We start from the raw sequence: 13,985 nt of genomic DNA, 5'->3' as shown, positions 1-13,985 counted from the left end.
GCTTTGGAAAGCTCTGGGTGCCTGCTCCAAGCGGTTTGGGGAGTAGCAGTAGGAAGTATTGAGTTCAGGGGCATGGAGGAGGTGGGGCTATGGGTACCACAGCCTTTTCATGATATTTGCATGCATTATCTCAATTGCTATGAGATTTCTGAACATGAGAAATTGGGCAGTCATTATCACTCCCATTTCAGATAAAGAAATGGAGGCCCTTGCACAGTGCTAGAATTGGCAGAGCCATGACTGGACTCCAGAGCTCCGGAGTCCTCGCTAAGGCTCCATCTGTACATCACATTCCCTCTCAAAGCTGAATTCATTTGTTCTTGGCCTGGCGTTAGTTCCCCAAGGCCCCTCCCTTCCCTGTCCTTTCCAAGACACGCAGAGCTCCCTGCCTTTTACACACACACACCTAAACACACACTCCGCATACTTCTGGGCTTGTGCTGCCTCTTGTGACCACCTAGGACAGTGATGCTCAGACTGTGACAGGACCTAAGCCACCAGGTGATTTGACTGACTTATATCAAACTTTCTTCCCTACAAGCCCATCCCTGCTCTCTTTCTCCAGAAAGCTTTTCTGAAATACTTATTACCTGGAAGAGCTTCTAGACTAATGTATCATCGTTGTAGTTGAGCTCATTTGTTACTTGAAAACAGGAACAAGGAGAACAGCACTGTGAAGGATGGGCTGCTTGGGTTGGGTTGGGTATTAGGTCAGGTTCCCAAGGAAGCCCACTCTGAAAATTGCATGGAGGAAGTTTATTGCAAAAGGCCCTCAGGATCAACACCTGGGAGTGGGGGTGGGGAAGCAGGACTGGGTCGAGGGAGGATTAAACAGTAATGAGCAATGTAATCGCAACCAAGACACAGCTAATCCCACAGGAAGCTCCAGGGATAGCATAGTTCTTCAGAGTCACCCTGACCAAGAGAAGGGCCAGGCCTTTATACCTCTGCATGGACCTGTCATTGAGTACAGCTTGTTGCCAGGGCATGTTGCCGCAGACTAGCTGTAGTCCAAGGGTAGTTCCTGGAAAGGGACCCAGCTGAGGGCCTTCACCCACCATAGCCTTAGAGGAGAATCTGGGTGGAGTGCCAGAGTAGCTACTCTAGGGAGGAAGGCAAGAATGAAACCCTGGGAGCCTGGGGCAGTAAGTTATCTGGGAGGTGGATGCCTGGGGGTTTTAAGACTTTGACGAAAAAGTATTGAGTAAAGGATGGTTCTCCTTAGCTTGCGACTAAAACAACAGAAGACTCCTTGGGATAGCTGAAAAAGGGTGGAGACTTCCTGCTATGCCCACTTCCACTCTCATTAGAACTTGGCTGTGCATGTGACCTTGGCACATGGTGTCAAAGTGCTGGACAGTATTTCTCAAAGCTTGCTCTGTGAACCTGATATGTCAAAATTACTCTGGGGAAAGGGGATTTAAAAATGTAAATTCATGGGCTCCAAATATAGTAAAAGAGAATCTCTGGGATGAGACCAGGAAGCTGCATTATAAACATCTTCCTGCCCCCTCCCATGCCACAACTGTCTCTAGAATTGGCAGGATCTTCAGGGCCAAGAACAAATATTTTGCTTATATTTGCATAGCTGAGTTACATCATCATCTTGTGGGGTTTTTCAAATCACTCTTTTAGCAAGCTCAAATTGTAGTGGCTGTGTAGCTCATACGGATTGCCCTAGTAACTACAGTTGTTCTACCTGCTCTTCTTTGAATCAAACCTCCTCCCCTCCTCTTCTCCACTCAATCTTGACCCAGCCCTTCTGCTTACAGGGCTTCACCTCTCTGGCCACAGTGATTGGTTGAGGATGGGCATCTGACAAAAGCTGGGCCAATGATAATGCCCTACCTCTGTCGCAGTGATTAATACAGAGCCATGTTCGCCATTCAGCTAGGCCAATCAGAATTCTGCCCCCAGAATTTTTTTCCTCCCAAACTAAAGCTGGTAGGGAGAAAGAGGAAGAGCCTTTCTTCTCTGGTCCTGAGGCCGTGAGTGTGATTCTGACACTTCCAGTAGCCATAGCCAGGGGCATGGAGAAAGTAAGTTTGGGAGAGTAAAGCAGACACCAACTATGAGGAGAGGAGATGAGAGACTGAGTGTGCATCCTGCCAGTATTCCAGGCCTCAAGTCAAGTCACCTCTGGTTTTGTATGGTTTGGTAATGTTAGCCAATAACCAATGTGTTAGTAATGGATTTCCTGGTTCTCAGAAGACGGTATTAAGCCTCTGAGGCTAGTGCATTAGGATGTGCTCATGTGGAAATGTGGAATTATCAGACACATGGCTATGGGGGGAGTAGGTGTGGGGAGGGATGGAAATGGAAAATAGGTGATGGAAAGGTCTCCATCTTCCTCCCCTTCCCCATGGGTATGCAGTAACAACTAATCACTCTGTGTGTGTGTGTGTGTGTGTGTGTGTGTGTGTGGTGTGAGTGTGTGTGTGCATATATGGTGTTTGTATACCTTTCTCTTATTGAGATTAAAAAAAAAAAACCTTTCAATATAGTGTCCCAGGAAGCCACCACCAATAGGTAGAAATTAGCCTTTGATATGAAACCTTCTTTCCATCCCATCTAAGACTTTGGCTAGTGAAGGTGGGAGGTTTGGGTCCATTGCCTTTGTGTTTCTTTCAAAAGAGGTTTATGTGTGTTGGTTTCTACTTGAAGCTAAAAGTTAAGTGCTTTGTCTTCTGCACCCAGGCCTGTTAGCAGAAAATCATGTATGTCTTCCCTGAAGTCCGAGAGAGAAGTTCCTTGTTTGCCATATTATCTTGGCTGCTTCTAATTACCAACCCCAGAATCAAGGTGCACTTCACAAAGCAAATGACTACTTTGGGTATGTAAGTTTACCCCAGAGAAATTATGCTTCCTTATTTGAAGTGGTGGTAGTAATGGTGCTGGTGGTAGTGGTAATGGTGGTGTTAATAGTATTGTTGGTGTTGGTGGTGATGGTGATGCTGGTGGTGGTGGTGATAGTGAACACACAGGAGAGAGTGATCTTTCGCACCACTCTCTTCCACACCTGAGGCATATCATCAATGATTTCTATCGTTTCTCACTGTAGTGCTCTTTAGCAAAACATGCATTTACAAATAAGGAATATTAGATAAAAACCCACACACAAGATTCACTCAATTTTCTCCTGCCCCTTGGCTAAGTAAAAAACCACCTCCCAGGTTGCCAATCCTTCTCCCTTACTTTTAAAGAAAGCATCTAATAGCTGTTCTCCTTCTCCTCCTGCACCCCACTTCCTCCTCTTTTTCTTCCTCCTCTTTCTCCTTCTTCTTTCCTGTCTCCAAATTAATCTTAGCAGGGAGTCCTGAAGCAAATTATCATGTTACAAGGCTAAATGTGATAGCTTGTCATCTTTCATTATTTTTGACATAAACAAAACTGTCAGAATTCTCTGAGACCTGCCTTTGGTTCAGGGTGTTCTCTTTGAGGCCGGGGGATACATAAGGATTAGAAAAAGAAGATTGCTCTGATATAATGAAAAGAATGTAACGGAAGGATGGAAATGATCTCCAATTCTAAATTTTTGTGCACTTTTAGGCCATCACATTTGAGGGGGCTATTGATTAAGGATGTAAAATGTTTACATAATTGTGGTTTATTTTATAAAGTAGAGGTCTGGGGGCACTTCATTACCCAGATTCATTTCTTTGTGTATTCTCCCCTGCAATTTCCTTGAATACTTAGATTTGATATGCAATTAAAGAATAATTGCCTGGCTTGTTTCCTGAAGATTGGTGCCTTGTTGTTGAAGACCGAGAGAGTAAGTTTTTATGTGGAAAGTTGTCTCTATTCATCAGCGGCTGTTTATCTTTTTCTGGCCCCTCATTTAGAGCAGCCACAGTTTTCTGAAGAAGCCACATGTACCACACTCCAACAGCAGAGAGTTATTTGGTTCAGAGTGGGTAATCCTGAGGCCATGGTCTTGGTTTAGGGACATTTCAGAACTTTAATATTTTGGTAACCCATGCTCTATAAATCATTGAATTACATCAAGTCTATTTAAAACCCCTCTGGGCAGCTGTTTAAAATGCTGTCACTGCAGTAAGCAATGTCCTCAGAGTCACATGGCAGGTTGGGGCCGAGAAGGGGATGGGTTTTGTTTGTGTTTTTTTAACTCCAGTTAGGCTCACCCTCTGGCTCTCCACTTCTGTGAACAGTCCCTCCATTTCCAGTTATTTAAAAGTCAGGCTATGAAAGCCACTTAGTCCATCGGGGTTAAGCCTTCCCATCAGATCAAATTCTTTTTCCTTACATTCTTCTCTTCAAGCCATTTAGGGAAACAAGCACAAATTGTTAGCTTCGGATTAATATATTTAATAAGTGAAATCTGGACTATTTCAAGAAAGCAGGCAGGCAGGCTGGAGGATTGGTTGCAGCTGAGGGCTCCCATGGGCTTCTCCTAGGTCATCGCTGGGGGCTGAGACCACCTGCGTAGCACCTGTGGGCAACTCAGGCCTAATTACCCCAGGGAGTTCATGCTTTGCCAGCCCTGCTCTCTGGCCTCCAGATTTGCTCTGGGGTCTGACAGGGTAGGGAGTGTCAGGATCCCAGATCCTGGGGGAGAAGCCTGCAGTGGGGCTGTGGGCTTCCCCTTCAGAATGCTGTATGCTTACAGGGTGAGATTCCTGCCTCTTGCAAGAGCTCCAAGCTCCTGGACCAGAAGGATACTGCTTCTGACTGGTCCATCATCATACTCACGCCTGGATTACCCATGCGTGTGCTTAAATGCACAAAAAAGAGAAAAATTTAGCACTAGTGACCTTGTTCAGAACTTTTCAGTCAGAAAAATATAGATTAAAAATCAAACATGCTGTCTTAAGTTCCCAGACTTTGAAATGCTATAATCTTAAAAAAACCAATTTCATTGTGAATTCTACATTGGGTGTGGAGCAGGAAGGAGGCATTACTACCTTTTCTGAGCCTCGGCCTTCCCGTGGTCTTTGTCCTTCCCTGGCACATAATGGGTGCTTAACAAATTTTTCAAACCAGTTTGTGAATACTAAAAATTAAGAGTAGGGGTTTGGAGTCAAGATCTGAGTTTGACTCTCAGCAGCCCACTTAACAGCTGCATGACCTTGGACAGATGACTTACCCTTTTTGAGTTTCAGGTAAATTTGTTGGGAGGATAAGTAAAATAAAGCATACTATATATTCTACTTGTGATCTGTATTAAGGAGATAATGCATGGTACACATCGTACGTATCTAGCATATACTCTAATCCCCACTGGATGTGTCCCTAGGGCACCAATAGCTGTCCCGAGACCAGCGCTAGTTTCCCCCTGCCTTTGCCTGGAAGGGGTTCAGGCTCTCTGGGGAGGGAGGTGAGGCCGCCCAGCCCGCAGAAGGAAGGAGGCCGGGCGCTCCGGCTTCCAGGCACCCCGGCCACCGGGGCACTGCCCAGCGACACCTCCCGCGCCAGCGCTGAGGTTGGTTGGCTTCAGCCTGGGAAGCGCCGGCGGGCTCCACAGCCAAGGCCCTGCGCTCCGGGCGTCTCCGAAGCCCTGGGTCCCTGCTGCAGCTGGGGCGCCCTCACCCCCAGACGTGGTTGTGTTTTGAACAGAAAAACCAACAGTGCACAAAACAAAGGCAACCGAGGAGAATGGGATTTAAAAGGCGATCCGCGTATTCCCAACAAACCCAAGGCGCAGCGGCTGGCAGTGCGACCCGCGCCCTCCAGCGAGGCCCAGACAGCGTCCGTGTTCCCTGCCCCAGGGTGGCCGCCTGTGTTTGGGAATCCCAGCGGGTGTCCCCAACTCAACAGTCTCTCGGCCCTGACCTCGCTGAAATTTCTCACTAGGTCACTGTTTCTTTAGAAAACAGAGTAACAGAAATGAGGCAAAGCCCTTCATTTTCTTTTTGCAAAATTCTCAGTTAAGCGTGGGGAAAAGGCAATCCCGTGTGGGGATGGAATGGTGCCCCTCTGGAAGATATTCCCTCTTTCTGAGTTGTCCAAAGTGGAGGACCTTTCCCCGTCAGTCTACCCAGAGATGCTTGCTTGAAAGTACAGACGCTGCACTGGAAATACTGCCTCTCCGCAAAGGGTTTTATTTCCTACTTGGGGCAGGGGAAACATTTCCTCTCTCCCTCCACCCCTCCCTCACCATCTTTTTGGTTAAGTGTACGTTACTTGATTTTTCTTTTTCTTCTGATGATCACCACGCTATTTAATCTGTTGCTTTCTGAACATTTGACCATGCCATTTTTTTTCTTTCTCATCACTTGCAGTCAGCCAAAATTTGAAGCGTTCAAAATTCATTTCTAGTATATGTTTTGAACCCTCCCCAAGTCAGTGAAACCATTGATATGATTTTTATATGGTCTTTCTTATAATGGTTCTATCATTTCTTGACCTTGTAGCCTTTTTTCTTTCTCTCTTGCCTGCTTGCCTGCCTCTCTCCCTCCCCCCTCTCTCTTTTTCTCTTTCTCTCTTTCTTTCTTTCTCTCTTTCTCTCTCTCTCTCTCTGTCTTTCTCTCTCTCTCTTTTTCTCTCTCTCTCTCTTTCTCTCTCTCTTTCTCTCTCTTTCTCTCTCTTTCTCTCTTTCTCTCTCTCTCTCTCTCTTTCTCTCTCTCTCTCTCTCTTTCTCTCTTTCTCTCTCTCTTTCTCTCTTTCTCTCTCTCTTTCTCTCTCTCTTTCTCTCTCTCTCTTTCTCTCTCTCTCTTTCTCTCTCTCTCTCTCTCTCTCTCTCTCTCTCTCTCTCTCTCTCTCTCTCTCTCAGAGAGAGCAAGGACTTGTTCAAATTTCATCTTCATCAATTACTGGCTTTGTGACCTTGTTGGGCAAGTCATTTAGCTGTTCTAAGCCTCCACTTCTTTATCTGCAAAATGGAGTTAATAATGCCCAACCGATAAGATTTTTGGACTGATAAAATATATTGCACATCATAATGTACTCACCTCATAGGACACACTCAATGTGGGCATTTATCATGATAAGTTATGGTGCTGCTCTTCTGAATAAAACAAGTTTTCTAATCCCCTCTGCTCACTTCCCTTTAAGAAAATAGTTAACAGTTTCCAGGCTCTAGGATCTTAGGTTAGTCAGATCTTCGCAGACTTTCAACTTAGTGTTCATATCATTTTCCCAAAAGGGGGAATCCCTCCCACCTGAACATCTGTTTCAGCCTTCTAAATAGTCTCTCTGACTCCACTCTTGTCCTATTTTAGTTCATTCTCTAAACAGCAGCCAAAGTAGTCTTTTAAAAACAAAAATTTGAAACAAAACAAGCAAACAAAAAACCCCAGCAATTCCAGATTATGTCACTGCCTTTCTGGAAATCCTTCAAGCCTTAACCCTTGTCCTTAGAGTGAAATCCAAACTGCATCATCCAAGACAAGGGCTTGCCTGTGCCAGCCCACCCAGCCTGTCTCCAACCCCTCACCAGTTTCAACTCTCCAATGGCTTTCTGACTTTTCTGTTTGTTCTCTGTTGGCTGCCTTGAAGCTGCTCTGCACTCACTGTTCCCCGGCCTGAAACTCTCTTTCCCTGAACAATTGATTCACAGCTGGAATGCCACCTCCTCAGAGATACCATCCTCCCACCTGACCTAAAGTAACACCTACATCCCACCCCCAGTTAACCTCTTTTTACATCACCTTGTTTACTTCCATTGCACCAAAATTATATGTTCATCTATTGATTTAATTAATGAACCTAAAATTCAGAGAAGGAAAACACTGATAAACAACTCAAGCCAAAAGACCACAGAAACAAATGCAATAGATTTCAATGAAAGGAGAGTCACAGGTTTAACTAATTTCTAAAATTGAAACAACAAAAAAGAATATTATTAAGAAGAAGCCTGCTTCTATAGCCTGTGGTCAGGGTTTAAATGGGTATAATTCTGTCCCAGGAAAGCTACTGAAGCACTCACAAAAGAGAGAGAAAATCTGACTTCCCCTCAGCCTGAAGAAACTGAAAAAATTTTTCCCAAGCAGCTTCAATGAAAGTGGGTGGAAAGAATGGGTTTATTATTGTAGCTATGATAATTTCTTATGTATTGTACATCTATACTAAGTTTGTTAAGATAACCAGCTTTTTGCTCACTTATTTTTTTTCCTTAGACCTTTCTAAAAGGCCTGTTTTCTTGACTTAAAAGAAATGTTTGGCTTCTAGAAAATTCTAGAAACAACATATATGAGGCAATTGGGTTGGAACTTTTTAAGTCTCATCTCTTTCTGATGTGCCTGGCCTAGACTGTTTAGAAGCCATTGGTTTTGATGGCTTTGGAAGTTAGTTGAACTGTTACAGATTATATATATAGTTATTTCCTGAGTAATTTGGTTTTGATCAAATCCTCAAATATACTTTTTCCTAAATTCTTTCCCCCTTAGTTTGCAAATCTTATCTATTACAGAAGAATGTAATCCATGTGTTTAGATTCATTTATGGTCAGCTCATCTGAGGGTCACTGGCAGAGAGAGAGATATTTGATGCATATGAAGAATAAGAAACTCTAAACCATTTTGTCTGTGTGTGCTTGAAATGATGGCATATTAGCTCAGAACCCTAAACAGGCAACTCCATTAGTTACATATTGTTCTGATGTGTGAAATAGGAAGATTTTAAGCAGTACAGCTACATATTATTTGAATTTAATTTTTAAAAAGGAGTTATTTCGATTATCCTGCTGTCATTTCAGGATTTTCCCTTCTTTATTCAAATCCTGAGCAAATACTCCCAGACTAGATTCATTTTCCTATGTGAAAAGCCATGTCAGTAAGAGAAAATAACTAGTTAGATGATTTGAGGCAAGTTAACCATGATTTGGTTAACTTAACCATTCTGAACCTAGATTTCCTAATCTGTTAAATGGGGATAAAGGTATACAGTCTACAGAGTTGTGGCAAGGATTAGAGAGAACATAGGTAAAGTGCCTTGAATAAGATATGGCTATAGTAGACTTGTAACAAATGATCTGATCTAACCAGTCTTTAGTAACATTTTTTGATGAAGTTCTATATTACACTATCATCACCAAATTGGTTGTAGGCAGTGTGTGTGTGTGTGTGTGTGTGTGTGTGTGTGTGTGTGTGTGTGTAGAGAAGCATGCAGAAAGCAATGCCCACTGAGTGGTCAGGTGGCCGAAGTAGTGCCCTTGGTGAGCTGCTTTCAGCAGGGCTTCTTCAAGAGAAGCAGAGCTTGCTGGCATAGATGTTCAGGCAACAAGACACTGCTGAGCTTAGCATCTTCCCTAAGTAAATGGTCAATTGGCCATTTGTCTGAGGCCAACCAAATGCTGATGAGGATCATTAGGGCTTTGGGGCCTCACTTTGGAGGATATTATCGTAAATAATGTCTACATGAACCTCATGGCTTTTGTGTACATGATCTTTGGGACTTTACCTTCCCTCCTTCTTAGAATATTTCTGCAATACAGCTCAGTGAGCAGAACAATCACTTCCCAAATGGGATATGAAGAGAGAGTCTCTTTGTCCCAGCATTGCAGTCCAAGCATGAAGCCACCCATGAACTCGAGGTGTCTCCAGGTCCTATGATCTGCAGACCATAGGTTATGTTTTTCGCTGTCGAAAGGGAGTATTTATAGGGAACAGTGAAAGGCAGGAGAAGCCATCCCAGGCAATCATGGGAAAGATGGTGTCAGATGGCAGGGAAAACCACTGTGGTAACCTCCAGAAGTAATTATGGACATCTGGATTGATGGAAAGAACTGAAGGATGGCAGGCATTCTGCATTTGGGACTGGGTTTTCCCAAAGGAAGATAAATGGAAAAAACATGTTTGCTTTAACTGCTGACTCATGGTACAAAGTTTTAATTCAGAGACTTTAATTGAAAATGCAGCAAGAATGTAAAAGATTTACATAGAAAACATTTTAGTATATTGGCAAGACATTAATTACAAAACCAGATGGTCATGGTAGAAAAATCAACCAAGAGGCATTTGCTTTCTTTTGTTTTCTTAGCATGAAAAATTTTTACTTTACAAATTTGAATATTCTATTCATTGTAAACACCACCACCTTTCTACTAAGATTAATGTAAAGAGTGGCTATTTAGCATTTCAGAATATTTTTTAAAAACACCAGAAATCATCATAATCGGAACCTGGAATATAAAAGCATTCATGTGATAGAAGCTTCATGACCAAGACACTGGCTCTCTCTCCCCAGAGGCTAATCTAATGAGACCATATTTCTCAGCTTCTACTGACTGTGACCACTGTCTCAGTCAGGGGTCATATGTTTGCAACAGAAGGTTGGAACAGAACAGCCTGAAACCAGCCCAGAAGGGAGAGTTTATTGTGAGGATACAGGAGACTTTCTCAGGGAGCCCACACACGGGGTGTAATTGGGCTAGAAAGCGCATCTGATAATACATCCCTCCATCTTTCTTTTAAGGCACAAAGTGTCGTCTTTTTACCTCTCTCCGCGCATCTACTCCGTGATAAGCACACTGATTCCCCAGGCTGCTTTTTCTGCTTTTCTGAAATTAGTAAGCTGGACAATAGGCCCACCATGGCTGCCTATTTGAGTTTAAATGTGTCATCTTCCTCCTCATATGCTATTTGTCTCATCTGTGTTTTATTCTTTTCTTTCCTTTCTTGTATTCTGTGTTTTCTTACATTAATTTAGGATTTAAAAAACTATTCTATTTCCCACTCTCTAATTGCTTGTTGATTATACATTCTTTAGTAATTCTTCTTGTAGTTACAGCAGGGATTACAAATATACATCCTTGACTTATTCGAGCTTACTATAAATTAGTGCCATTAATACTTCTCGGACAATGAAAGAACCTTACAATGTTTAATTACTTTGCTGTGGTCTGAATATTTACGTCACCTTCAAGTTCATATGTTAAAATTCTCAGCCCCAAAGTGATGTTATTTGGAGTTGGGTGGGGGGCTTTGAGAGATGATTAGCTCATGGGGTTAGAGCACTCATGAGTGGGATTAGAGTCCTCATAAAAATGTCCCCAGAGAAGCCGGGCTCGGTGGCTCATGCCTGTAATCCTAGCTCTCTGGGAGGCCGAGGCGGGCAGATAATTTGAGCTCAGGAGTTCGAGACCAACCTGAGCAAGAGCAAGACCCCGTCTCTACTATAAATAGAAAGAAATTAATTGGCCAACTAATATATATAGAAAAAATTAGCCGGGCATGGTGGTGCATGCCTGTAGTCCCAGCTTCTCGGGAGGCTGAGGCAGGCGGATTGCCTGAGCCCAGGAGTTTGAGGTTGCTGTGAGCTAGGCTGACGCCACGGTACTCACTCTAGCCTAGGCAACAAAGTGAGACTCTGTTTCAAAAAAAAAAAAAAAAAAAGTCCCCAGAGAGATTGCTCACCCCTTCTGCCCTGTGAAGACACAGCAAGAAGGTGCCATCTATGAGCCAGAAAGTAGGCCCTGACCATGCACTGAATCTGTCTTGATCTTGAACTTACCAGCTTCTAGAACTGTGAGAAATAAATTTCTGTTATTTATAAGCCACCTAGTTTATGGAATTTTGTTATAGCAGCCTGAACAGACTAAGACACCCATTTCCCCTGTTTTGGCTCTTGTTATTGTCGTCATGTGTTTCCTTTCTGCATACTTGTACTCCCACAAAATCTTATTGTTGTAAATAGTCAATATTCATTATGTTTTACCCACATGTTTACCTTTTCCATTTCTCTACATTCCTTCCAGTATTACCATATCTCCATTTAGGATTATTTTCCTTCTGTCTAAATAACTTTCTTTAGTATTTTCTAAAGTAAATATCTGCTGCCAACACATTCTCTGCTTTCGTCTGAGAGTTTGTTTTGAGCCTCACTCTAAGATCTATTTGTGAGTTTTCTATTTGTGGCATTTTCTATGTCCAAATTTATGTAAATAAATTGGTTTTTATCACCTTCAAGGATAGACAACCATAATCATGATAAGTTTTTATGGTGTATGATTTGAAGGTGTACCTTTTACCTAAAAGGGAGATTCCAAAGTACATTTTATAACTTAAAACCTATCATGTGTCAGGTGTTGAAGGCCTAGAGTGCATCAGACAATGTGCAAGTCACTAGGAATATAAAAGCAAATAAGACATGGTTTTCTAATAGTTTACAGTCTAAAGGGGAAGACAGGCAAATCAATGTTTACATTAAGTGTGATAAGCTCTGTGAAAGAATTATGCATAGGTTATTTTGGGGGCCAAAGGAAGAACATCCACATCATAATTAAGGATCAGGGAATACTTCCCAGGAGAGAAATGTTGGGTTGACTTTTAAAGGAGTAGAGGTTGTTAGGCCCATGTATCAGTTAAGAGTCTGGTGAGGACTTGCTTCCTGGCTTATAGATGGCCACCTTCTTGCCATGTTGTCACATGGCCTTTCCTCAGTGGGCACGGAGGAGGAGGAGAGAGCTAGGGGGGAGAAAAAGAGAAGGGGGCTCTCTGGTGTCTCTTCTTACAGGGAGATTAATCCTATAGGATCAGGGTGCCACCCCTATATCCATATTTAATCTTAATTATTCCTATAGAAGGCCCATCTCTATACTGGAAGTTAGAGCTTCAATATGTGAATTTGAAGGTTGGGGGAGCACAGAAACATTCAGTGCATAACAGATGAGTTTTATGAAAAAGATAGAAAGACTTTTTTTGTGCTCTGCTCTGAGGTAGCAGAGCCAGTAAGAAAAGAAATATTATAGATCCAGGAGAGAGAGAACATGGGTTGCTGGCATGGTGACCATAAAAAGCCAAAGCATAACCCTAGATCACAGGGGCAGGGGAAAGGATTGGTTCTGGTGGAGATGAGTGCCTCAGCAGGTGTCTTGAGAGGAAATTCCTGCCCAGTGTTAGGAGGTAAAAGTCATCTTAGAACAAGGTGATGGTTAGGAATAAGGGGTTTGAGGAAAAAGATGGACATGTGATTGCTGAAGGCCCAGCTGCATCAGGAGACCAGGACTGAGAATGGTCTGGTCTTCCTAACTGGGTGACGATGCCCAGCTTAGGTCACCACCTCATACATCCTGGAAGTTGCTAATCTGCTCAGCCATCATTATCATGCTGCATCAGTTCTCCTCTGGAGACAGCAAATTTAAGCTTGAGTTTAAATTCCTACCTTTGGGTCCAGCAATACAGGATAGAGAAAAATACAGTAGCAGTTATATTAAAATGAAAAGAAATTTTAGTTGATGGGCTCATAAGAGGTAATGGTGCTAATGACATTTTTGGCTGCATAAATATAACATCTAAAGCAAAGAAGGTGAAATCCCCTCTCCAATCTGTCTGTCAGTGTAACTGGAGAATTCTGAGTACTAAACTCTAAGAACATAGATAAATGATGCTGTGGTTATAGAGAGCAACAGACAGGATTCATGCCTTGACATGTGACACACAGAGGAGATGCCCAGGGACATTTCGCCTGCAGAAGAGAAGATCCAGCAATAAGAAGATAATTGTTGATGTAATCAGTCTATTTATCTTGTCTATTAAGTGCTTTTACTTCAAAAAAGCTTTCACACCTGCTGGCTAATTCTATCCATATAACTCCTCCTGGGCATAGGGACATTATTGCCCAGACTTCACAGACAGGGAGATTAGGACACCTAGAGGATAAATCCAGGAAATAGCATAGGCAACTGATATCCAACAACTTGCTCCTTAACTATCTCATTCCTGAATGAATGTTTCCCTTTTGTGCTCTCATAGCAACCCTCTGTTCTTTCAGGGCTCAGGGCAAGCCTTCTCTACAGAAGCTTCCTGTGCCTCATCCAGCCTTCAGTGGCTTTTGTCTCCTTTCGAATTTGGCAGTGTTCAAAACATCATGCTAAGCATCAAAACAATATAAATAAAAAGGCATCTTTTGCTATGGATGTACTACTTGATTATATATTCTTTTGTGTTATTTGCTCTAATTTCAGATGTTTTGGTCACCTCTCCCTATATATAGGAAGAGTAGGGGTCATGTTTTATTCTTTCTTCTTATCTTCCATAGGGTCTTTACATAGAGCATAGTAATGCCCTTTGCTCTGTAAGGGTGTCTTA

This window comes from Microcebus murinus, chromosome 6 (assembly GCF_040939455.1).
Source record: "Microcebus murinus isolate Inina chromosome 6, M.murinus_Inina_mat1.0, whole genome shotgun sequence".
NCBI lineage: Eukaryota > Metazoa > Chordata > Mammalia > Primates > Cheirogaleidae > Microcebus > Microcebus murinus.
This window is presented reverse-complemented; position numbering follows the sequence as displayed.